At 45.9% G+C, this 23,597-nt stretch overlaps 1 long non-coding RNA gene across 3 annotated transcripts in view; it reads right to left on the bottom strand.

Moving 5' to 3' along the window:
• The window catches only part of LOC143787607 (uncharacterized), a 175,275-nt gene that overhangs the window by 73,713 nt on the left and 77,965 nt on the right, over positions 1–23,597 (bottom strand). For 2 of the 3 annotated variants that reach the window (XR_013218412.1, XR_013218414.1), the window contains 2 exons: positions 9,053–9,198; positions 6,851–7,076 (listed from right to left, as the gene is read on the bottom strand). This is a non-coding gene — a long non-coding RNA (uncharacterized LOC143787607). Of the gene's footprint in view, positions 1–6,850; positions 7,077–9,052; positions 9,199–23,597 lie in introns of those variants that run through there. The other variant, XR_013218413.1, reaches the window with a different exon arrangement.

Below are 23,597 nucleotides of genomic sequence, written 5' to 3'. Positions count from 1 at the left end.
AATCAGTTTGTATATATGTGTATTTTATAGTAATGTGGTGCTATTTATTTGTACTTCTTCGTAGCCTTATTTATGGGTACAATATGGCGGCACAATCTATGGAAACTATATGGTGACAGACATAGGAACTGACTGTGTTTTCCAAATATGTGTGAATCAGTTTGTATCAGTGTGTATTTTACAGTAGGGCAGTGTTATGTATGTGTACACTATGGCTGCATAAAGTATGTGTTCTATATGGCAACAAATATAGGCAATGACGGTGCCTATTAAATGCTTGCACATTTGTTTATATTACAGAATTGCAGTGTTATTTATGTGTACTATCCCACTGCATTATTTATGTGCACAGTATATCAGTATACAATATGTGCTCTACATGGTGATAAATATAGGCATTGGGTTTGTGTGTCCCTTTATATTACAGCATGAGTGTGATTTCTATGTACTGTTCTGTAGCATTAGTTATGTGTACAGTGAGGCGGCACAATCCACGTGTACTATATGGTGGTATCCCGTATTTATTTTATAATGAGGGGACCGACTGCGTCTATTAGATCTGTTTGCACCATGTGTATAACTGTATTCCTATACACTTACCTCCTTGATGTAACAATATCCTTTGAAACATGTACAGGATTCTTCTATAGATAGTTCATACATGTTATATTTTTTAATACTGCTTTAAAGAACCACTTTTTTTGTGATGGGGTAAAAAACATCAACTTCACTTTCGGGCAACTACAGACATTTCCCCAGATCATAGATGTGAAGGTAAGAGCAGCTAATATGTCCCCGGCCCTATGACATTTCTGGTGGGTGTTCTCTTGTCTGGTCTTTACTTGTTTACCTGACATTGGAACGTGGAAAGTCCTAATTTACTTGCGCCACATATTGGAGGGGAAGTTGCGATTGCCGAAGCGGTTCCAGAAACGTCTTTCTTTAGCTCCATGTGTGTGGTCACTAAAATATCCAGACTATAATTGGATGACAGCTGCAAAAGACGACCCGTCATTCCATTAATTAGAACCTATTACTGAAACAAGCCTCTGTCTACTTTACTGGCGGCACAAATACCGGCGGCTTCGACATGGATGCCGCTTCATTTGCCGGAATTATATGCATTAATTTCCTCCTTATCTGGATCTCTGCCAGTGCACAGGTCACCAATAGTCATGATGACATTGCCTATTAATCACAGAGCCCTTGTATCATTTGTTTTGGATTTCCTAGTAAATTTTGTACATATGACTACCCCATATTGACTCCTTTTTCCACAATGAAGCCAAATGGGAGGGGTCTGAGCCCCGGTGAAATTACTAACCATCAACAGAGGTAACAATTATCCTTTGCCATTTTTCATGTACTTGGTATTTTTAGGATGTGTCCCCTTGCTGTTTTTGGGCCCTTGGGCACTGCCTGTATAGCCAGTCTATTGTGGAAGATGCCTTTCTAAAACTCATTAGTGATCCCTAAGATTGTACCAGTAGTAGTAACCCCTCTATCTACTCAACGCCAAGTTTCTAGTCTTGACCCAAATTTTTTTAACTATTAATATTTTTTTTTTTTAAGTGTATACAGCTACCTAAACTACAACAAAAAACCCCTGTGTGTAGTCTGATCCTGCAGTCAGGTGTAACATCCTTCCACTGTTTTATCTATAAAGTCCTGTGCACTTCTATGCATCTCCATGGTAACAGACTACAAACTAGCCCTGTGTAGTCGGATCCTGCAGTCAGGTGTAACATCCTTCCACTGTTTTATCCATAAAGTCCTGTGCACTTCTATGCGTCTCCATGGTAACAGACTACAAACTAGCCCTGTGTAGTCGGATCCTGCAGTCAGGTGTAACATCCTTCCACTGTTTTATCTATAAAGTCCTGTGCACTTCTATGCATCTCCATGGTAACAGACTACAAACTAGCCCTGTGTAGTCGGATCCTGCAGTCAGGTGTCACTCCACTGTAGGCTTGTCAGAATAGAGGGGATGAGGGAGTGGAGTAACACATGACGGCAGGAACAGACTACACAGAGTTTGTTTGTAGTCTGTTACCATGGAGACACATTGTTTTCTAAAGCTCCTGTGCAAAAACTGAGTAATAAGATATGTTTAAACAAGACTTCTTGCAGAGCCGCTTCATTTTTTATTTTATCGGCATTGATTGCAATTGTACACACCCCACCCCCAAATTGATTGCAATCATTCAGAAAAATACACACAAATTATATTTTTTAGAGTAAATGTAGGCATTGTTTTGCTCTAGGATGGCATGCTGGGACTTTGATCAATAACAGGAGAATTTACAGAGAAGATCAATTTTATTTTCTTCTTGAATATATATTGGGACTGTGGATACCATAGCAACACATATAATCACCGGCTGGCAATGCTCTGGATGTTCCTTTACACTTGGTAATTGCAGTACGCCGGCAGCCGCTCCCATTGACAAGCCTATTATACGGACTGCCAGACAAGATGTTCTGATTCAATGTCAGGTTTCATGATGAATGCAAAAAAAATAAAAAAAGGTAGTAGAAGCCCATTGTGCCGCACATCTATCTATATATCTAGATCCATCCCGAGCCAGCAATTTACTGCAATACAGCTGACATCCAACGCTAAAAATCACTGGGAAGGCTGGATCACCCTCTATGTGGACCATACATACTGTAGATGTGCTGCCATATGGTGCTGCAGGAAGAAATACCTCTGTGATACAGCATCCAATATGAAAAAAAAAGCATCCAAGTGCAACCAGTGCCAATAAGCCCATAGCTCGTGTTTTAGAGACACTAATCCGAATCTCTGTCTACCCTCATGTGCATTTACCCCGGGGTTGACTGCAGGACTTTTAATAGAAAGAGGGGAGGCAGCGGATGCCTTACCTCCCGTAAGAACGTCGGGAATGTTGAAATCCATCTCCCCAATCCTAATCTCTCGGACTAAAGTCAGGGCATCACCATACACAAAACGTGGTGGGTTGGTCCCACCGAAATTGGTGAATTCTGCCGACATTCATCTATAGTGTATGAGCCCCTTAACTGGAAATCTACGTAATTCTCTGACCTTCCACTTACCACTTCTTATGTCCAGAAAACCTCTAGAAAATTTTCCGTCCATGTCTGATAGAGATCAATGGCTCCTCTGATCAGGGCAGAACTTTACGAATATCTCCGGCAGTGTTCGTCTATGGAATCTTGTATGGTTAGGTGAGATGTCATGCCTACGAGATTTGGTGCATGCAAAAAATAGCAACAGCGTTCTGATAATTTGTGAAATCGCTATTGCTAGTCACGACCAAAGCAGCTAAACTATTATGCATGAGATTGTGCTGCTATTTTGCATTAAAGTACAGCAAATTGCAAATGATATGGAGCTGCCGTACAATCTGCCAACTTTACATTTAGTGGCCCTTTAAACGTTTGAGCATAATGTGGCCTCTTATTGCTTGATGCAATTGCATTGCTTGTTTACCATGACTGATTGCTTAGGAGACCGAACCATGTGGGAAGCAATGAATATATTAACATTTCTTTGTGCACCCTCTTCACAGCTGTTGATGGCATTGTCATTAGATGAGATGGCAGAGTACCTGTGGCAGCACATGGAGAGGATGTGCGGCGCTGATCGGAGCGTGCACAGAGGAGATGTTTTGTCTATGAGGGTCCTTCATGTACATGTGTCGCCTCACGTGGGAGAACAGGCCTGTCACCGAAATATCTTACATCAGGCTCGTTGTCTGATCCGTGTTTGTGCATTCAGAACTTGTTAACCTTTTCCCTATTAGCATAGATGATTACAAAATAAAAGGGATCACATGGATGACACAGACGCAGCGCCATGTGGTTCGGGATTAGAACGCTCCATCATTCACAGCTATATTAATATGCAATCAGTCACGAAACAAACTCACATTTTATAAAAGAAGGACATGAAATGTTTAATTATCTCAGCCGAGCGCTCATTGGTATGGAAGTTCGGGAGGGATAGCCATCTTCCGAGCAAACATTCGGCCAACAGCTAACTGATGTGTATGGCCAGCTTTCCTCTCTGCGGTGGTCTCCTGGTCCCTTACAGCTAGCCATACACATTAGATGGCTGTCAGTCGAAAGATCGTTCATCCAACATCCATCTCAGACAACTTTCTTGAATGCAGGATAGCTCGTTTGGCCGAGTGCTCCTGTGTTTTCTATGAGAAAAACGCCACCTGAAAGAGCGGCTGGCGACTTATTTCAGGGAGATCAATGCACTCGGCAGTCTCCAATCGGATATGCATGATCGACATCTCTCCCATCCATAAGTTGGGCAGCACCCTCGAACACATTAGACCGTCGGCTGAACCAGTCAATATTGGCGGGTTCGGCCAGCATAAGTCTAAAATCTATGGCCAGCTTACCACTCTGCAGGTCTCCTCTCACAAAGGCCGTATTCAGACTCACAGGTCTGTTACTGTAAAGCAGGTGACCAGATGCAACACTCAGACGGGGTTTAGGCAGAAGTAACCAATTAAACTATTTATTTCTCTAGGGTGGCGGGAAACTGGGGTAGTTGTGGCAAAGGTGAATAGTGTAAAGCGGACCGTCCCCCTCCTGTCTGCTGTACTAACCCAGACCAACCTCTACACCGTACGTCAGTGCTGGAAGCACCCCCTGTCACGGCCTAGTACCCTGGTCTCAGCCTCTTCGTCAACACATGTTCTGGCTGTCCCTCTTGTTGGCATCAAATCCACTCCCGTCTTGGCATGCTGGCCTCTTATATAAGGGAACTGTGCCATCAAGGTACCCTGACCCGGTGCCCCGTCTAATCTCGTCCCTCCTGAAACTCTACCTCTTCCAGTTGGTTACACAAGAGTCTCGATTGAACAGTAGATGGCAGTCCTTATACACAAATGTCGCACAGCACTGGGGATTCTCATCCTTTGCGTCACACCCTCTGGCCTTTCTTATGTAGGGTGTTTGGGAGCAGATACTCTCTGGTTTCTACTCCACCTTCAGAGAATGTTTCTCTTTGGGCCTGTACGGCATGGCACGTCTTCTACCACTAGGCGACACAGACAAAAGAGGGCTCCTGTGCAAGAACAATATATGGGATCTTTGCAGTTCAAAAGCTCTCCATAATGCATAATTCCAACTTCGTTAGGGTTGGTAGTAGACCTCCTTACCTCTTGGACCAAACCAATCGCCCTCACTCACCACAGGCACTGCTAATTGGCTATATTGGTGGGTATCCTTGGCCCTGCATTCCCTAAGACGTGGGTGGTCTGTCTACCATGCCTGGGACAGTCGTAGGAATTGGCAAGTGTGCCCACACCCCACTTTATTCCATCGCAGGTTACTCAAGCAGCACAAAACTCCAACACGATCACGTGCAACTATGATATTGATCCTGGGTGGCCGGAAACAAGGACCTCTCTCTATAACTTCTAATTATTGGGGCGAGTCCAAATTTTGACCCTATGCTCTTCCTAACGCTTCTCATCACAATTAGCCATTGCACATCGTCCTTAAAAAGAGACATTTCAAACAATCATACGCTACGCAGCACTCTAATGGGCATACTGACCGAAGTTATATCAGCTAGGAGGCACCTGGATCACATCCCAAAACTCGTTAGACCTCCAGTGGTTACACACCATATTAAGAATATTTTTTCACATGAGCAGTATACCCAACCAAGAGACAGCAGCTTGGTATATAACAATCACAGCTCTAAAAAAAGTCGGAGCAAAACGTCCCTTAATGGGCATGTTCAATGCTCTTGTAAGAGGGTCCGTGAGAAACCCTCTTATACTTTGTGCATAAGGAGGCAAATCTTCGAGGATAGAAAATCGGAGTTACATATACATGTGAATTTAAGGTCCATATTGTGTAACAAGCCGACACTTGACAACACTCTCCCAAAAATGGGGAAGCCTCCAGGACTTCAAGAAGAGTTGGTAATTTTCTGGGCACAGCTGAAACCATTGCTTGGACATTTAGTGAGGCAGCGAACAGGGCATCAGGTGGTTGTGGAATAAGTGTGACCGAATAATAAGGAGCGGCTATGGGCAAAAATGTTCATCTCTGCTCTTTGTTGGCCACTAACACTTATCTCCTGGAGAAGCAACTGCAAGAGATATGAAAAAACTGTGAAAAATGGGATTGTTGAGAGGTGTAGATTGAACTGTTTTTGGTTCTTTCAGTACACTAAAGGGATAGTGTCATCTTGTGAAATTAGTAAAATTGCAAAGTGCTTGTAAAAATAAGCTACTTTGAAATGTATTCTTATTAAAAAAAAAAAAAAACGGAGGGATTTTTAATTTTATAGTTTGCAGCTTGATGCCTAGGTTACCGGCTACCTCTGCAGTCTGTCAGCGTTGGCTGGTCTCTTAAGCAAGGAGCTTGCAAAAATGCAAGCTGTTCGATTTAAAGCTTGCAAGTGCTGCGCTGAAGCTAGCCGGCTTCAGTTCCCTCGGAGCTCCTCTAAGCGGCCTCTGGTTGCAGCATGAGAAAGCGCACAGATCTGATTAGTAGAGCATCGATTCCAGGGCTATCATCAGGAGCACAATGCTCCCCTGCGGGCAGGAAGCAGGGAGGCAGAAGAGCGGCTCGCTCCTGAAGAAAACCAAATGATACTTAGATCTTCATGTGCACAGCAGGAGACTGCACTTTGGTAGATGAAGTCGTGTATGAGCATTTCTCCTAGACAAGAATACCTCTGTATAAAGGGCATCTAAAGGAACATACCCCATTATGACTATGGGCAAGATGTAAATTGCTTATCACCCAACTTTCTAAAACTGAATCTTCGAAAAGGTTTACAAAAGAAACCGAATGACGAATATTGTTTTTGATGATGTCTGTGCCCAACTTTATTGCATTAATGTCAGACGTCTTCGCTTTTCTAATGCCAAGCTTTACTGCTGAATCACATTTAACCCATTGACTGCCAGTCATGCCAAGGTTGGGTTATGCAGTGTGTGGGCGACAGAAGGAACGTGTTAATGGCACGGACTCACCACTCTATTTCTCTCGCTGCAGCTGTTCCATCACACAAAAGATTGTCTTATGCTTCTATCTCAAGTCGCCTGGTATTGCTGAAATAAAAAAAAAGGATCCCTTTAACCCTTAGGATTATCACCGTTATCACCTTTAGGAGACCAGTAATATTCTAATCCCTCTATATCTGAAATATCAACATTAGAACTGATAATATGGGATTGTCTCTGCCTCGCAATCACTTTTTTACAAGGATTTTATGGATAGTAGTAAAGTCAACGCTTCTCTATTTCAAGCTGTGCAAATATTTGAAGGGAACTAGGAAATATCTGAACCTAGAGATTCGCAGAACTCGGAGGTCAGTGAGTTTATTGACTTTTCGGAGTGTAGAAGAATCTGCAGAAGCTGAAGGAGCGTCATCCCCAGATGGCGAATGTTACATTTACTGCTGGTAATCCAGGCAACGATTCTACAAATGTCAGATATGAATCCCTGACTGGTTTATTTTTTTTCCCATAAAGAAAATATAAATGTCAATTTCAGAATGCCCAAATAATCCATGCAAAAAGTAAAACCCTTCATGCCAGGATAGAGGAAGCCTCTGCGCCTGCTATAAGGGAGCCCCAACTCAAATATCCCACAGCAAAGTTCCTCATGGGTGGTGTCAATGGTGCACCGTGAAGCTCGGCAATGTAAAGTATGGAACACACCCCTCCCACCGGCCATGAGCCTTTAATAATGCTAGTGTCAGAAACGTCTTTGGGTCCAAACCCATGTGCAAATATAGCTACACCCCTGCGTAGCGCGAATCCCACCCATAAATCTGTGGGGTTCACTCATAGTTTAAAAATTTTGAGAAAAGATTTAAGGTAGGTTTTAGGTAAAATATTTTTCCTTCAAATATTAGCTATGTCCAAAAACTTTGACAGTGCCAAGCAGTTACTGCACCTCCAATGTTAGTCTAACTAAAGGGGCTCTATACACATTGTATGCCAGTGTGCCCCATTATGAGCCATCCAAAGTGTGACCCATTAGCTGTGCCAACCAGAGAATATGTGCTAATTACAGTGCATGCTGGGGTGCGCCAATAACTCCATCAGCTAAATAGTGCCCTATACACAGAGCATGCTGAGGTGCCCCGATAACAGGGCCATCTAGAAAGTGCCCTTTACACAGTGCATGCTGGGGTGCGCCAATAACTCCATCAGCTAAATAGTGCCCTATACACAGAGCATGCTGAGGTGCCCCAATAGCAGGGCCATCTAGAAAGTGCCCTTTACACAGTGCATGCTGGGTTGCCCCAATAACTGTCCAATCTAAAGAGTGCCCTATACACATTGCATGCAGGGGTGCCCCAATAACTGTCCAATCTAAAGAGTGCCCTCTATGCAGAGTGCATGCTGGGGTGCCCCAATAATGGTGCCACCTAGAGAGTGCCCTATATACAGTGCATACTGGGGTGCCCCAATAACTGTGACATCTAGAGAGTGCCCTATACACAGTGCATGCTGGGGTGCACCAATATCTGTGCGATCTAGAGAGTGCCCTATACACAGAGCATGCTGGGGTGCCCCATTATGTGCCATCCAAAGCCTGCTCCATGCACATGCAAGTGTCCCATATAGAGAGCATGCCAGGATGCCCCATACAAAGTACATAATTAATTGTGCAATCCAAAGAGTGCCCCATAGACAGCGTCTCATTAACTCTTGTAGTCGGAGAATACCCTATAAAATGTGCATGCCAAAGTGCTCTATTAACTGTGCCAGGCCATCCAGAGAGTGCCCGATAAACAGTGCACACCCTTTTACCAGCGCCAGTTAGTAAAAAATAGTCTGTCTCCTCCACTTATTTTTTTTTTTAGTCTAAAAGTGACATTTAAGTGGCCTAATATGAGGCCTGCCTGCCGGCGGGTTCAAGAAATCTCCTCTTTTGTTGGGAGATTACTTGATAGTTTAGGGAAAAATGTGACAAGTAGGTTTCATATTCTACAAACACAAGCAAATGAGTATAACGATGTCCTTAGCATTCCCCAGCGTCGCTCCGCTCCTGCCCATACCGGCTCCCATATTACCATGTGCAGTGCTTGACTGCGGTTCCGTTCTCCTTTATCGCCACGTCATCAAGGTGTGACTCTGATAGGAAACTATTTCTTGCCGGAGGTGACTTCCCACACATATTGCACAAGTATTTTTCATTTCTCGTGTTTCATTGCAAAATCTGGAACAGAAATAGAAACTTCTGTGCCGAGTTATTTTCTCCATCTACAAATGTGACGTTATCCTGCTATTTACAGCTACAGACACCGGATTCTCATATAAAAAAGTATACAACCTCCCTCCACGGGTAAACTCCAGCAAGGTTTAATGATCCCAATTAAAAACTTGGATGAGGACCATAACATAGGACAGTGCTGTGACCAACTCTTTACTAAGTCGGAGGTCTCCATCGTACAATGATTGACCATGGTGATAGCCCGCTTCAACACAGGACTTCTGGGGGTCAGCACCAAATCAGACTATGAATGTAAATGACCGATTAACGGAGAGAGACCATGAGGCTGCTGTGCAGTGACATCATGGTATTTATTATCCCTGTACTGTGACATCACTGTGTTATCCCTATACTGCGACATCACTGTTTATTATCTCTGTACTGTGACATCACTGTTTATTATCCCTGTACTGCGACATCACAGAGTTTATTATCCCTGTACTGCGACATCACTGTGTATATTATCCCTGTACTGTGACATCACTGTGTGTATTATCCCTGTACTGTGACATCACTGTGTGTATTATCCCTGTACTGTGACATCACTGTGTGTATTATCCCTGTACTGTGACATCACTGTTTATTATCTCTGTACTGTGACATCACTGTGTTATCCCTGTACTGCGGCATCACTGTTTATTATCTCTGTACTGCGACATCACAGAGTTTATTATCTCTGTACTGTGACATCACTGTTTATTATCCCTGTACTGCGACATCACAGAGTTTATTATCTCTGTACTGTGACATCACTGTTTATTATCTCTGTACTGTGACATCACTGTTTATTATCTCTGTACTGTGACATCACTGTTTATTATCCCTGTACTGCGGCATCACTGTTTATTATCTCTGTACTGTGACATCACTGTGTGTATTATCCCTGTACTGTGACATCACTGTTTATTATCCCTGTACTGTGACATCACTGTTTATTATCCCTGTACTGCGGCATCACTGTTTATTATCCCTGTACTGCGGCATCACTGTTTATTATCCCTGTACTGTGACATCACTGTGTGTATTATCCCTGTACTGTGACATCACTGTTTATTATCCCTGTACTGCGGCATCACTGTTTATTATCCCTGTACTGCGGCATCACTGTTTATTATCTCTGTTCTGTGACATCACTGTTTATTATCTCTGTACTGTGACATCGCTGTTTATTATCCCTGTACTGCGGCATCACTGTTTATTATCTCTGTACTGTGACATCACTGTGTGTATTATCCCTGTACTGTGACATCACTGTTTATTATCCCTGTACTGCGGCATCACTGTTTATTATCCCTGTACTGTGACATCACTGTGTGTATTATCCCTGTACTGTGACATCACTGTTTATTATCCCTGTGTTGTGACATCACTGTTTATTATCTCTGTACTGTGACATTACTGTGTTTATTATCCCTGTACTGTGACATCGCTGTTTATTATCCCTGTACTGTGGCATCGCTGTTTATTATCTATGTACTGTGACATCGCTGTTTATTATCTATGTACTGTGACATCCCTGTTTATTATCTATGTACTGTGACATCACTGTGTGTATTATCTCTGTACTGTGACATCACTGTGTGTATTATCTCTGTACTGTGACATCACTGTGTGTATTATCCTTGTATTGTGACATCACTGTGCGTATTATCCCTGTACTGTGAAATCACTGTTTCTTATCTATGTACTGTGACATCACTGTGTATATTATCCCTATAGTGTGACACCACTGTGTGTATCATCCTTGTACTGTGACATCACTGTGTGTATTATCCCTGTACTGCGGCATCACTGTTTATTATCCCTGTACTGCGGCATCACTGTTTATTATCCCTGTACTGTGACATCACTGTGTGTATTATCCCTGTACTGTGACATCACTGTTTATTATCCCTGTGTTGTGACATCACTGTTTATTATCTCTGTACTGTGACATTACTGTGTTTATTATCCCTGTACTGTGACATCGCTGTTTATTATCCCTGTACTGTGGCATCGCTGTTTATTATCTATGTACTGTGACATCGCTGTTTATTATCTATGTACTGTGACATCCCTGTTTATTATCTATGTACTGTGACATCACTGTGTGTATTATCTCTGTACTGTGACATCACTGTGTGTATTATCTCTGTACTGTGACATCACTGTGTGTATTATCCTTGTATTGTGACATCACTGTGCGTATTATCCCTGTACTGTGAAATCACTGTTTCTTATCTATGTACTGTGACATCACTGTGTATATTATCCCTATAGTGTGACACCACTGTGTGTATCATACTTGTACTGTGACATCACTGTGTATATTATCCCTGTATTGTGACATCACTATTTTATACTGTGACATTACCTTGAGCATAATTAAATAATTGTGGTCTAGCTGTGCTCATGATTCCTGCAGTGTAATTTCACAGTTACGCTAATTATCTCATTACTGTTATACTACATTACTGTCTATTATTTTATGCTCTGACATCACTGTGTGCATTAGGCCCAGAGCAGAGACCAAAGTGATCATTATAGCTTTATGTTGTAAACTTTCTGCTCAAAGCAAAGTAATTTTTGCCTCTTGTTGTCCATGGGAAACACTGGTGGACCCTTGGGCTACTCCCACACAGATGGGATTTCCTATGATGTGTACAGGCCAACACTGGGGGCTCAGTTGTGCAGTCTCCTGGCAGCGCGGGGTGCACAGCATTGTTCTCCTTGGGATTTCATGGGTTTTCTATCACAATATTACAACGTATACTTACAACAGTTATTCATTGCATTGAATGGGGAGCAGAGTATTTTCAGAATGGCCACATCTCTGCTGCTGACTGCCTGAACTTATGTGCCCTCGTCTTATCTGTGATACCAGGCACCAGGGCCTCATTTGCCACAGCCTAGAGGCCCCGTCTCACATAGCGAGATCGCTGCTGAGTCACAAGTTTTGTGACGCAACAGCGACCTCCATAGCGATCTCGCTATGTGTGACACGTACCAGCGATCAGGCCCCTGCTGCGAGATCGCTGGTCGTGTCGGAATGGCCTGGACCTTTTTTTGGTCGTTGAGGCCCCGCTGACATCGCTGAATCGTTGTGTGTGACACCGATCCAGCGATGTCTTCACTGGTAACCAGGGTAAACATCGGGTTACTAAGCGCAGGGCCGCGCTTAGTAACCCGATGTTTACCCTGGTTACCAGCGTAAATGTAAAAAAAAACAAACAATACATACTCGCCTTTCGGTGTCCAGGTCCCTTGCCGTCTGCTTCCTGCTCTCACTGACTCCCGGCCGTACAGTGAGAAGTGAGAGCACAGCAGTGACGTCACCGCTGCGCTCTGCTCTCAGTGTACGGCCGGATCTCAGTCAGAGCAGGAAGCAGACGGCAAGGGACCTGGACACCGAAAGGCGAGTATGTACTGTTTGTTTTTTTTGGTAACCAGGGTAAACATCGGGTTACTAAGCGCGGCCCTGCACTTAAGGTACCTTCACACGAAACGACATCGCTAGCGATCCGTGACGTTGCAGCGTCCTGGCTAGCGATATCGTTTCGTTTGACACGCAGCAGCGATCAGGATCCTGCTGTGATGTCGCTGGTCGCTGAATAAAGTCCAGAACTTTATTTGGTCGTCCGATCGCTGTGTATCGTTGTGTTTGAAAGCAAAAGCAACGATACCAGCGATGTTTTACACTGGTAACCAGGGTAAACATCGGGTTACCAAGCGCAGGGCCGCGCTTAGTAACCCGATGTTTACCCTGGTTACCAGCGTAAAAGTAAAAAAAACAAACAGCACATACTTACATGCGTCCCCCAGCGTCCGCTTCCTGACACTTACTGAGCGCAGGTCCCTAAAGTGAAAGTGAAAGCACAGCGGTGACGTCACTGCTGTGCTGTTAGGGCCGGAGCTCAGTCAGTGTCAGGAAGCAGACGCTGGGGGACGCATGTAAGTATGTGCTGTTTGTTTTTTTTACTTTTACGCTGGTAACCAGGGTAAACATCGGGTTACTAAGCGCGGCCCTGCGCTTAGCAACCCGATGTTTACCCTGGTTACCCGGGGACCTCGGCATCGTTGGTCGCTGGAGAGCGGTCTGTGTGACAGCTCTCCAGCGATCAAACAGCGACGCTGCAGCGATCGGCATCGTTGTCGCTATCGCTGCAGCGTCGCTTCGTGTGAAGGTACCTTTAGTAACCCGATGTTTACCCTGGTTACCCGGGTGCTGCAGGGGTACTTCGGCATCGTTGAAGACAGTTTCAACGATGCCGAAGTCGTTCCCCTGATCGTTGGTCGCTGGGGAGAGCGGTCTGTGTGACAGCTCCCCAGCGACCACACAGCGACTTACCAACGATCACGGCCAGGTCATATCGCTGGTCGTGATCGTTGGTAAATCGCTTAGTGAGACGGGGCCTTAGAAGTTCCTATCAGATAGCTGAGATGGTAGTAAAAGTCCCTGCATACCAGGGACTACATAAACATTTGCATTGCATAAAGGATCTTATGGGTCTAGTGAACACCGAGGTCACAGAGTTTGTTGACTGTTGCTAGCTGTGCTCAGCAGAAGCGATGGGAAATACAAGAGTGGGGTCATTGAGGACGAATGGGACAGGGGGATAGAGAAAGGAAGAGCGGAGAAAATACTTAAGGTACCTTCACACGAAACGACATCGCTAGCGATCCGTGACGTTGCAGCGTCCTCGCTAGCGATATCGTTTAGTTTGACACGCAGCAGCGATCAGGATCCTGCTGTGATGTCGCTGGTCGCTGAATAAAGTCCAGAACTTTATTTGGTCGTCCGATCGCTGTGTATCGTTGTGTTTGAAAGCAAAAGCAACGATACCAGCGATGTTTTACACTGGTAACCAGGGTAAACATCGGGTTACCAAGCGCAGGGCCGCGCTTAGTAACTCGATGTTTACCCTGGTTACCAGCGTAAAAGTAAAAAAAACAAACAGCACATACTTACATGCGTCCCCCAGCGTCTGCTTCCTGACACTGACTGAGCGCCGGTCCTAAAGTGAAAGTGAAAGCACACTGTTAGGGCCGGAGCTCAGTCAGTGTCAGGAAGCAGACGCTGGGGGACGCATGTAAGTATGTGCTGTTTGTTTTTTTTACTTTTACGCTGGTAACCAGGATAAACATCGGGTTACTAAGCGCGGCCCTGCGCTTAGCAACCCGATGTTTACCCTGGTTACCCGGGGACCTCGGCATGGTTGGTCGCTGGAGAGCGGTCTGTGTGACAGCTCTCCAGTGATCAAACAGCAACGCTGCAGCGATTGGTATCGTTGTCGCTATCGCTGCAGCGTCGCTTCGTGTGAAGGTACCCTTAGAATTTTTAGCCATAAATCATATTAAAAGGGGTTCCTATTATCATAAAACTTCAACTTTAAAAAGAAAAGTTTGAAAAAAAACTAAAAGTTTGAGTGCTCAGACACTCACTGATTCAAAAAAATGGAGGGGGAGACTGAAGATGGGTTTGGAGGAGACCACCTTTAGTGTCGAGTGAGGAGAAGTCTCCAAGCTCCTCTAGGACATGTAAAAACTGTTTAGAAGTGGTTTCTCATGACCATAATACGGCAGGGGGTGCCCCGATGGCAAATGGCTGAAATGAACCATGCCCAATCTTTTTGGTCTACTGGGAGAAAAGTAAAGTCTGGAGGGAACACAAAGTATCAGGCAACGGCCCCTGTTCAGAGAATTGTTCTCTTCGCCGAGTATGGGGGTCCGAAGAAGCACCCATCAAGCGAATAGATATTAAAAGCGTATGGCCGATCTCTCGAAGACAATCCATAAAGCATAAAAAGGTCTGTTGGCGTTTCATATGCAGGAAGCAACGCTGCACTACATCACACTCCTGCTGCTCAAAATGTGAAAAGAGAGCAACACCAAGAGAGAATATAAAATCAGACCAAAAAGTCTGACCATGCCCCAAATTTATCACCCAGAATGAGCCACAGTGTTGTCCAGACTGATGAGTGAACGTGCGCATGTTGCGGCTTCCGAGACATGCAGGTGCGGGGACACGAACATATTGTTCGAGCACACTGAAGACACTCGGTTAGCACCCGAGCATGCTCAGATAACACCTTATCCCAGCATGTTCGCTCATCACTGAAGGCTAAGTGTGCACTGACCAAATATTGGGCACATATAGTAAATTTCTAGGTCCCCAAATACTCCCAACAATATCTCCTATTCTGGGTGGTGTTTGCCCCTGTGCTCTCTGCTGCCCCCTACTTGGAACTGTACTTTGGGGAAACAGATGTGACAGCTGAGTAGAGCGCATGTGGCCATTAGCGACACATACTGATGGCATACATCCTGGGTCACATTGGGGTACTTCACACTAAATTTGCAAAACACACACACACACAAAAAAAAACAACCAAAAAAAAAAAACTTAAAGGGGTTGTCTGAGATTCACACAAACATCACCACACCTGTCTACAGGTTGTATACGGTATTACAGTTTATCCATAATCATTTCACTGGAGATGAATTGCAATACCAGATGGAACCTGAGGACAGTTGTGGCGCTGTTTGTTACTGGAAAGTAACCAATCAGTAAATAGACTGCTATTTATCTATATGTCCCCAGGTGCCCGGCTATGTTCACAAGGCTAGCTATCTGCTCAGTAATGACTGTTTGCACTGACACAGCAGTCACAATGCACTCGCTGACCTGTCAGTGAATGTGAGGCGGCCGCCCCCCTCCATGTAATCAGCCCGACGAATGTGTCTGCACAGATATAGAAAACCTGAAGGTATATAGTGAGACAGAATGGGATATACTACTGCAGGATACTGGAAATGACCAGAGAGACCACTATGGAGAGGTCGATAAATATTCCCTCTTAGCCCCCAGCATACTGGCAATAATATATAAAAGGTGTCATTTTTTGTAAGAAATTAGAATGTCTATGAGTGATTGTAATGGTCCAGGATTAGTGCTGCTTTATTCCCAAAAGAGCGCCACACCTGTCCATAGGTTGCATGGGGTACTGCAGCTCAGCCTTATTCCTTTAAAGTTGCAATACCAGGCAAAACCCATAGATTCGTGTCTGGCCCCCTTCTCCCAGCCATAGCACCCACATTCTCAAAGTCCTAAAGGTCGGTCCTCTCAGATCGGGCATATACAATAGATGTGTTGTGACTGGGCTAGCATAGGCCAGAAATGTAAGATTAGTGGGGTCCAACTTTTTTGCACCCCCGCAACATTTTAACGTAGGCAAGTATGGAAGAGCATTTTAATTTGCCGTCTAAGCTTTTTGTGATGCGTCTCCTTTAACTAACGACATAAAGTAGATGCTTGTTACACTAGGATGTCTCTTTTTATCTTTGTATCTTTTTTATGTTTGTAGCTTTTTTGCTATTGTTATTCTAATGTGGTTATTATGAAAAATAATATAACACAAAAAAATCAATTAAACTGGATGTAAAAACATAAAAGGGCATCATGGATCAAACAGGGAGCAGAGTCTTTACGATAGAGACAAAGAGAGGCTCTTATCCATCATCACAATAGAGGCCGTTACATAAGGCTTCCCCTCCCCCGAGGAGGGTTCAGTATAATAGAGACCACATCTGTATCCACCAATAATTGAATATAATGCCACGACGGTGCACAGGTCTCCAATAATAGACCCTTTAGTGTGTAGGGCAGTGTCGGAGATCCGTCCCTGTTATTGAGGATGGGTAATTTAATTGCTATAAAAATGCATAATAATAATAATAATAATTACCCACATAGAAGGTGTAAAAGGAAAAAATGGAAAAACGGGAAAGTTCTGCCTGATTCCAGTAAACTACGTGCAGAACTGATGTTTTGATGCTGCGGAGAATTGGGGCGCAACGTCCTCATGAAGGGGACATGACGCAGACTGTGAGAGAATAGAACCACATGCAAGTCATCCACATTCCTTTAATTTTTTTATCCTAGGAGGCCTCACAGGCCGCAGCCACAGACGTCTTGTGATCAGTCATCTTCCCACGATTACTTGCACAGCAATAATTTGGGCTGACTGATAAAAAAGCAAAGCTGGAATAATATCAGAGCCCAGAACATACCCAGGCACAGTGGTGAGGGACACGGGGTACAACTCTGCAAAAGTTCTTTAAACTAAAAAAAAATGTGGGAAATGTAGAAAAGTTGCCACATGTTGGAGTCCTGCGCCTTCATTACGTGTGATTGACGCTTGTACATAGTTGGTATAGTTGTATAACGCTGACAGTGGTTATTTTGGTCTTGATTTCCCAGGACATGTGCATCATCGGCAGATTTCACCTTGGTTTGTCCATAAATCCCTTGTAGTTCAATGTAAAGCACCTGCTCCAGAAAATGCCTCGTGCGCTGAAAATCATTTGGTGCACTGGCAAAAAAAAAAAAGTTTGTATGTTTTTTTCAATTTTTTTTTTATCTCTCTGCCCCACACTCCTAGTGAGCAGTGATTACTCAGCTCTGCATCCTGCCTGCAAAATGTGCCCACAGATCTCTTTTCTACAGAACCTCCCACACTATTCAGCAGTAGATTCCAGAAGCCCCAGCTCTCATCTTCCTGCAGCCGCTGAGGTCTGAGACTAATAAGTGCAAGAACGAAATGTTCATCTGCAAGAGACGTCCCTACAGGAATAATCCTACCCAGAAATTATCACTTGGCTTTGGAATACATTTATTAAGTGTCAGAGTCATTATCCTGTACCCCCAGTGTCAGAGTCATTATCCTGTACCCCGAGTGTCAGCGTCATTATCCTGTACCCCGAGTGTCAGTGTCATTATCCTGTACCCCGAGTGTCAGCGTCATTATCCTGTACCCCGAGTGTCAGTGTCATTATCCTGTACCCCCAGTGTCAGTGTCATTATCCTGTACCCCCAGTGTCAGTGTCATTATCCTGTACCCCGAGTGTCAGTGTCATTATCCTGCACCCGAGTGTCAGTGTCATTATCCTGTACCCCCAGTGTCAGTGTCATTATCCTGTACCCCGAGTGTCAGTGTCATTATCCTGTACCCCGAGTGTCAGTGTCATTATCCTGTACCCCCAGTGTCAGTGTCATTATCCTGTACCCCCAGTGTCAGTGTCATTATCCTGTACCCCGAGTGTCAGTGTCATTATCCTGTACCCCGAGTGTCAGCGTCATTATCCTGTACCCCCAGTGTCAGTGTCATTATCCTGTACCCCCAGTGTCAGTGTCATTATCCTGTACCCCGAGTGTCAGTGTTATTATCCTGTACCCCGAGTGTCAGTGTCATTATCCTGTACCCCCAGTGTAATTATCCTGTACCCCCAGTGTCAGTGTCATTATCCTGTACTCCGAGTGTCAGTGTCATTATCCTGTACTCCGAGTGTCAGTGTCATTATCCTGTACCCCGAGTGTCAGTGTCATTATCCTGTACCCCCAGTGTCAGTGTCATTATCCTGTACCCCCAGTGTCAGTGTCATTATCCTGTACCCCCAGTGTCAGTATCATTATCCTGTACCCAGGGCCGGACTGGGACTAAAATTCCGCCCTGGCATTTGAAGTCACACAGGCCCACTTGTCACATGGTGACTGTATAATATCTTTGTACACTTGTAGGCTACAAGAAGTGAGGGGAGTGTAACACGACTATATAACATATAATTACAGCTGTATCCAGCATTACAGCTCAGCCCCCATAGAATGTAATACAGCACAGCCCCCATAGAATGTAATACAGCCAGCCCCCATAGAATGTAATACAGCACAGCCCCCATAGAATGTAATACAGCACAGCCCCCATAGAATGTAATACAGCCAGCCCCCATAGAATGTAATACAGCACAGCCCCCATAGAATGTAATGCAGCACAGCCCCCATAGAATGTAATGCAGCCAGCCCCATAGAATGTAATACAGAACAGCCCCCATAGAATGTAATGCAGCCAGCCCCATAGAATTTAATGCAGCACAGCCCCATAGAATGTAATACAGCACTGCCCCATAGAATATAATGCAGCACAGCCCCATAGAATGTAATGCAGCACAGCCCCATAGAATATAATGCAGCACAGCCCCATAGAATATAATGCAGCACATCCACCATACAATATAATGCAGCACAGCCACCATACAATGTAATACAGCCAGCCCCATAGAATATAATGCAGCACAGGCCAATGGAATGGAATGCAGCCAGCCCCCATAGAATGTAATGCAGGCAGCCGCCATAGAATGTAATGCAGGCAGCCCCCATAGAATGTAATGCAGCACAGCCCCATAGAATGTAATGCAGCACAGCCCCATAGAATGTAATGCAGCACAGCCCCATAGAATGTAATGCAGCACAGCCCCATAGAATATAATGCAGCACAGGCCCATAGAATGGAATGCAGCCAGCCCCATAGAATATAATGCAGCACAGGCCCATGGAATGGAATGCAGCCAGCCCCATAGAATATAATGCAGCACAGGCCCATGGAATGGAAGGCAGCCAGCCCCATAGAATATAATGCAGCACAGGCCCATGGAAAGGAATGCAGCCAGCCCCCATAGAATGTAATGCAGGCAGCCACCATAGAATATAATGCAGCACAGCCCCCATAGAATGTAATGCAGGCAGGCAGCCCCCATAGGATATAATGCATGCAGGCAGCCCCCACAGAATGTAATGCAGGCAGGCAGCCCCCACAGAATGTAATGCATGCAGGCAGGCCCCACAGAATGTAATGCATGCAGGCAGGCCCCACAGAATGTAATGCATGCAGGTAGGCCCCATAGAATGTAATGCAGGCAGGCAGCCCCCACAGAATGTAATGCAGGCAGGCAGCCCCCACAGAATGTAATGCAGACAGGCAGCTCCCATAGAATGTAATGCAGGCAGGCAGCCCCCACAGAATGTAATGCAGGCAGGCAGCCCCCATAGAATGTAATGCAGGCAGGCAGCCCCCATAGAATGTAATGCAGGCAGGCAGCCCCCATAGAATGTAATGCAGGCAGGCAGCCCCCATAGAATGTAATGCAAGCAGGCAGCCCCCATAGAATGTAATGCAGGCAGGCAGCCCCCATAGAATGTAATGCAGGCAGGCAGCCCCCATAGAATGTAATGCAGGCAGGCAGCCCCCATAGAATGTAATGCAGGCAGGGAGCCCCCACAGAATGTAATGCAAGCAGGCAGCCCCCATAGAATGTAATGCAGGCAGGCAGCCCCCATAGAATGTAATGCAGGCAGGCAGCCCCCATAGAATGTAATGCAGGCAGGCAGCCCCCATAGAATGTAATGCAGGCAGGCAGCCCCCACAGAATGTAATGCAAGCAGGCAGCCCCCATAGAATGTAATGCAGGCAGGCAGCCCCCATAGAATGTAATGCAGGCAGGCAGCCCCCATAGAATGTAATGCAGGCAGGCAGCCCCCACAGAATGTAATGCAAGCAGGCAGCCCCCATAGAATGTAATGCAGGCAGGCAGCCCCCATAGAAAGTAATGCAGGCAGGCAGCCCCCATAGAATGTAATGCAGGCAGGCAGCCCCCATAGAAAGTAATGCAGGCAGGCAGCCCCCATAGAAAGTAATGCAGGCAGGCAGCCCCCATAGAATGTAATGCAGGCAGACAGCCCCCATAGAATGTAATGCAGGCAGGCAGCCCCCATAGAAAGTAATGCAGGCAGGCAGGCAGCCCCCATAGAAAGTAATGCAGGCAGGCAGCCCCCATAGAAAGTAATGCAGGCAGCCCCCATAGAATGTAATGCAGGCAGGCAGCCCCCATAGAATGTAATGCAGGCAGGGAGCCCCCACAGAATGTAATGCAAGCAGGCAGCCCCCATAGAATGTAATGCAGGCAGGCAGCCCCCATAGAATGTAATGCAGGCAGGCAGCCCCCATAGAATGTAATGCAGGCAGGCAGCCCCCATAGAATGTAATGCAGGCAGGCAGCCCCCACAGAATGTAATGCAAGCAGGCAGCCCCCATAGAATGTAATGCAGGCAGGCAGCCCCCATAGAATGTAATGCAGGCAGGCAGCCCCCATAGAATGTAATGCAGACAGGCAGCCCCCACAGAATGTAATGCAAGCAGGCAGCCCCCATAGAATGTAATGCAGGCAGGCAGCCCCCATAGAAAGTAATGCAGGCAGGCAGCCCCCATAGAATGTAATGCAGGCAGGCAGCCCCCATAGAAAGTAATGCAGGCAGGCAGCCCCCATAGAAAGTAATGCAGGCAGGCAGCCCCCATAGAATGTAATGCAGGCAGGCAGCCCCCATAGAATGTAATGCAGGCAGGCAGCCCCCATAGAAAGTAATGCAGGCAGGCAGCCCCCCCCCCCAGCTCCACAATCCAGTCATCAATCATTGATAAAAAAAAACAACAAACAAACACACTACTCACCTCTCTCCTCGTGCCCCGCGCTGCTCCTGTCTCAGCAGTCGCAGTCTACCCGCCCGGTCACACAGCAGGTGCGCGATGATATGACGTCATCGCGCACCCGCAGTGTCAGCGGCAGGCAGAGCGGGGAATGATGGGAGAGGGGGCGTCAGCGGACGCTCTCTCCTCCATCATTGCATTCAACTGTACCGGTGTCTATGACGCCGGTATAGTTGAATGCGGGGCCTGGAGTGTGCCGCGACAGCGTGGGGAGTGTGCCGACAGCGGCACACTCAAGCGGCCCACTACTGCCATCGGCCCTTCTGGCATTTGCCAGAACTGCCTGATGGCCAGTCCGGCCCTGCCTGTACCCCCAGTGTCAGTGTCACTATCCTGTACCCCCGAGTGTCAGTGTCATTATCCTGTACTCCGAGTGTCAGTGTCATTATCCTGTACCCCCAGTGTCAGTGTCATTATCCTGTACCCCAAGTGTCAGTGTCATTATCCTGTACCCCCAGTGTCAGTGTCATTATCCTGTATCCTCAGTGTCATTATCCTTTACCCCGAGTGTCATTATCCTGTACCCGAGTGTCAGTGTCATTATCCTGTACCCCGAGTGTCAGTGTCATTATCCTGCACCCCCAGTGTCAGTGTTATTATCCTGTACCCCGAGTGTCAGTGTCATTATCCTGTACCCCAGTGTCAGTGTCATTATCCTGTACCCCAAGTGTCAGTGTCATTATCCTGTACCCCCAGTGTCAGTGTCATTATCCTGCACCCCCAGTGTCAGTGTTATTATCCTGTACCCCGAGTGTCAGTGTCATTATCCTGCACCCCCAGTGTCAGTGTTATTATCCTGTACCCCAAGTGTCAGTGTTATTATCCTGTACCCCCAGTGTCAGTGTCATTATCCTGTACCCCCAGTGTCAGTGTCATTATCCTGTACCCCCAGTGTCAGTGTCATTATCCTGTACCCCCAGTGTCAGTGTCATTATCCTGTACCCCCAGTGTCAGTGTCATTATCCTGTACCCCCAGTGTCAGTGTCATTATCCTGTACCCCCAGTGCCAGTGTCATTATCCTGTACCCCGAGTGTCAGTGTCATTATCCTGCACCCCCAGTGTCAGTGTTATTATCCTGTACCCCGAGTGTCAGTGTCATTATCCTGTACCCCGAGTGTCAGTGTCATTATCCTGCACCCCCAGTGTCAGTGTTATTATCCTGTACCCCGAGTGTCAGTGTCATTATCCTGTACCCCGAGTGTCAGTGTCATTATCCTGTACCCCCAGTGTCAGTGTCATTATCCTGTACCCCGAGTGTCAGTGTCATTATCCTGTACCCCCAGTGTCAGTGTCATTATCCTGTACCCCCAGTGTCAGTGTCATTATCCTGTACCCCCAGTGTCGGTGTCATTATCCTGTACTCCCAGTGTCAGTGTCATCATCCTGTACCCCGAGTGTCAGTGTCATTATCCTGTACCCCGAGTGTCAGCGTCATTATCCTGTACCCCGAGTGTCAGTGTCATTATCCTGTACCCCCAGTGTCAGCATCATTATTCTGTACCCCGAGTGTCAGTGTCATTATCCTGTACCCCGAGTGTCAGCGTCATTATCCTGTACCCCCAGTGTCATTATCCTGTACCCCAGTGTCAGTGTCATTATCCTGTATCCTCAGTGTCATTATCCTGTACCCCAGTGTCATTATCCTGTACCCCCAGTGTCAGTGTCATTATCCTGTACCCCCAGTGTCAGTGTCATTATCCTGTACCCCGAGTGTCAGTGTCATTATCCTGTACCCCCAGTGTCAGTGTCATTATCCTGTACCCCCAGTGTCATTATCCTGTACCCCAGTGTCAGTGTCATTATCCTGTACCCCCAGTGTCAGTGTCATTATCCTGTACCCCCAGTGTCAGTGTCATTATCCTGTACCCCCAGTGTCAGTGTCATTATCCTGTACCCCCAGTGTCAGTGTCATTATCCTGTACCCCCAGTGTCAGTGTCATTATCCTGTACCCCGAGTGTCAGTGTCATTATCCTGAACCCCGAGTGTCAGT

Source organism: Ranitomeya variabilis, chromosome 8, assembly GCF_051348905.1.
Source record: "Ranitomeya variabilis isolate aRanVar5 chromosome 8, aRanVar5.hap1, whole genome shotgun sequence".
Classification (NCBI taxonomy): Eukaryota; Metazoa; Chordata; class Amphibia; order Anura; family Dendrobatidae; genus Ranitomeya; species Ranitomeya variabilis.
This window is presented reverse-complemented; position numbering and strand designations above follow the sequence as displayed.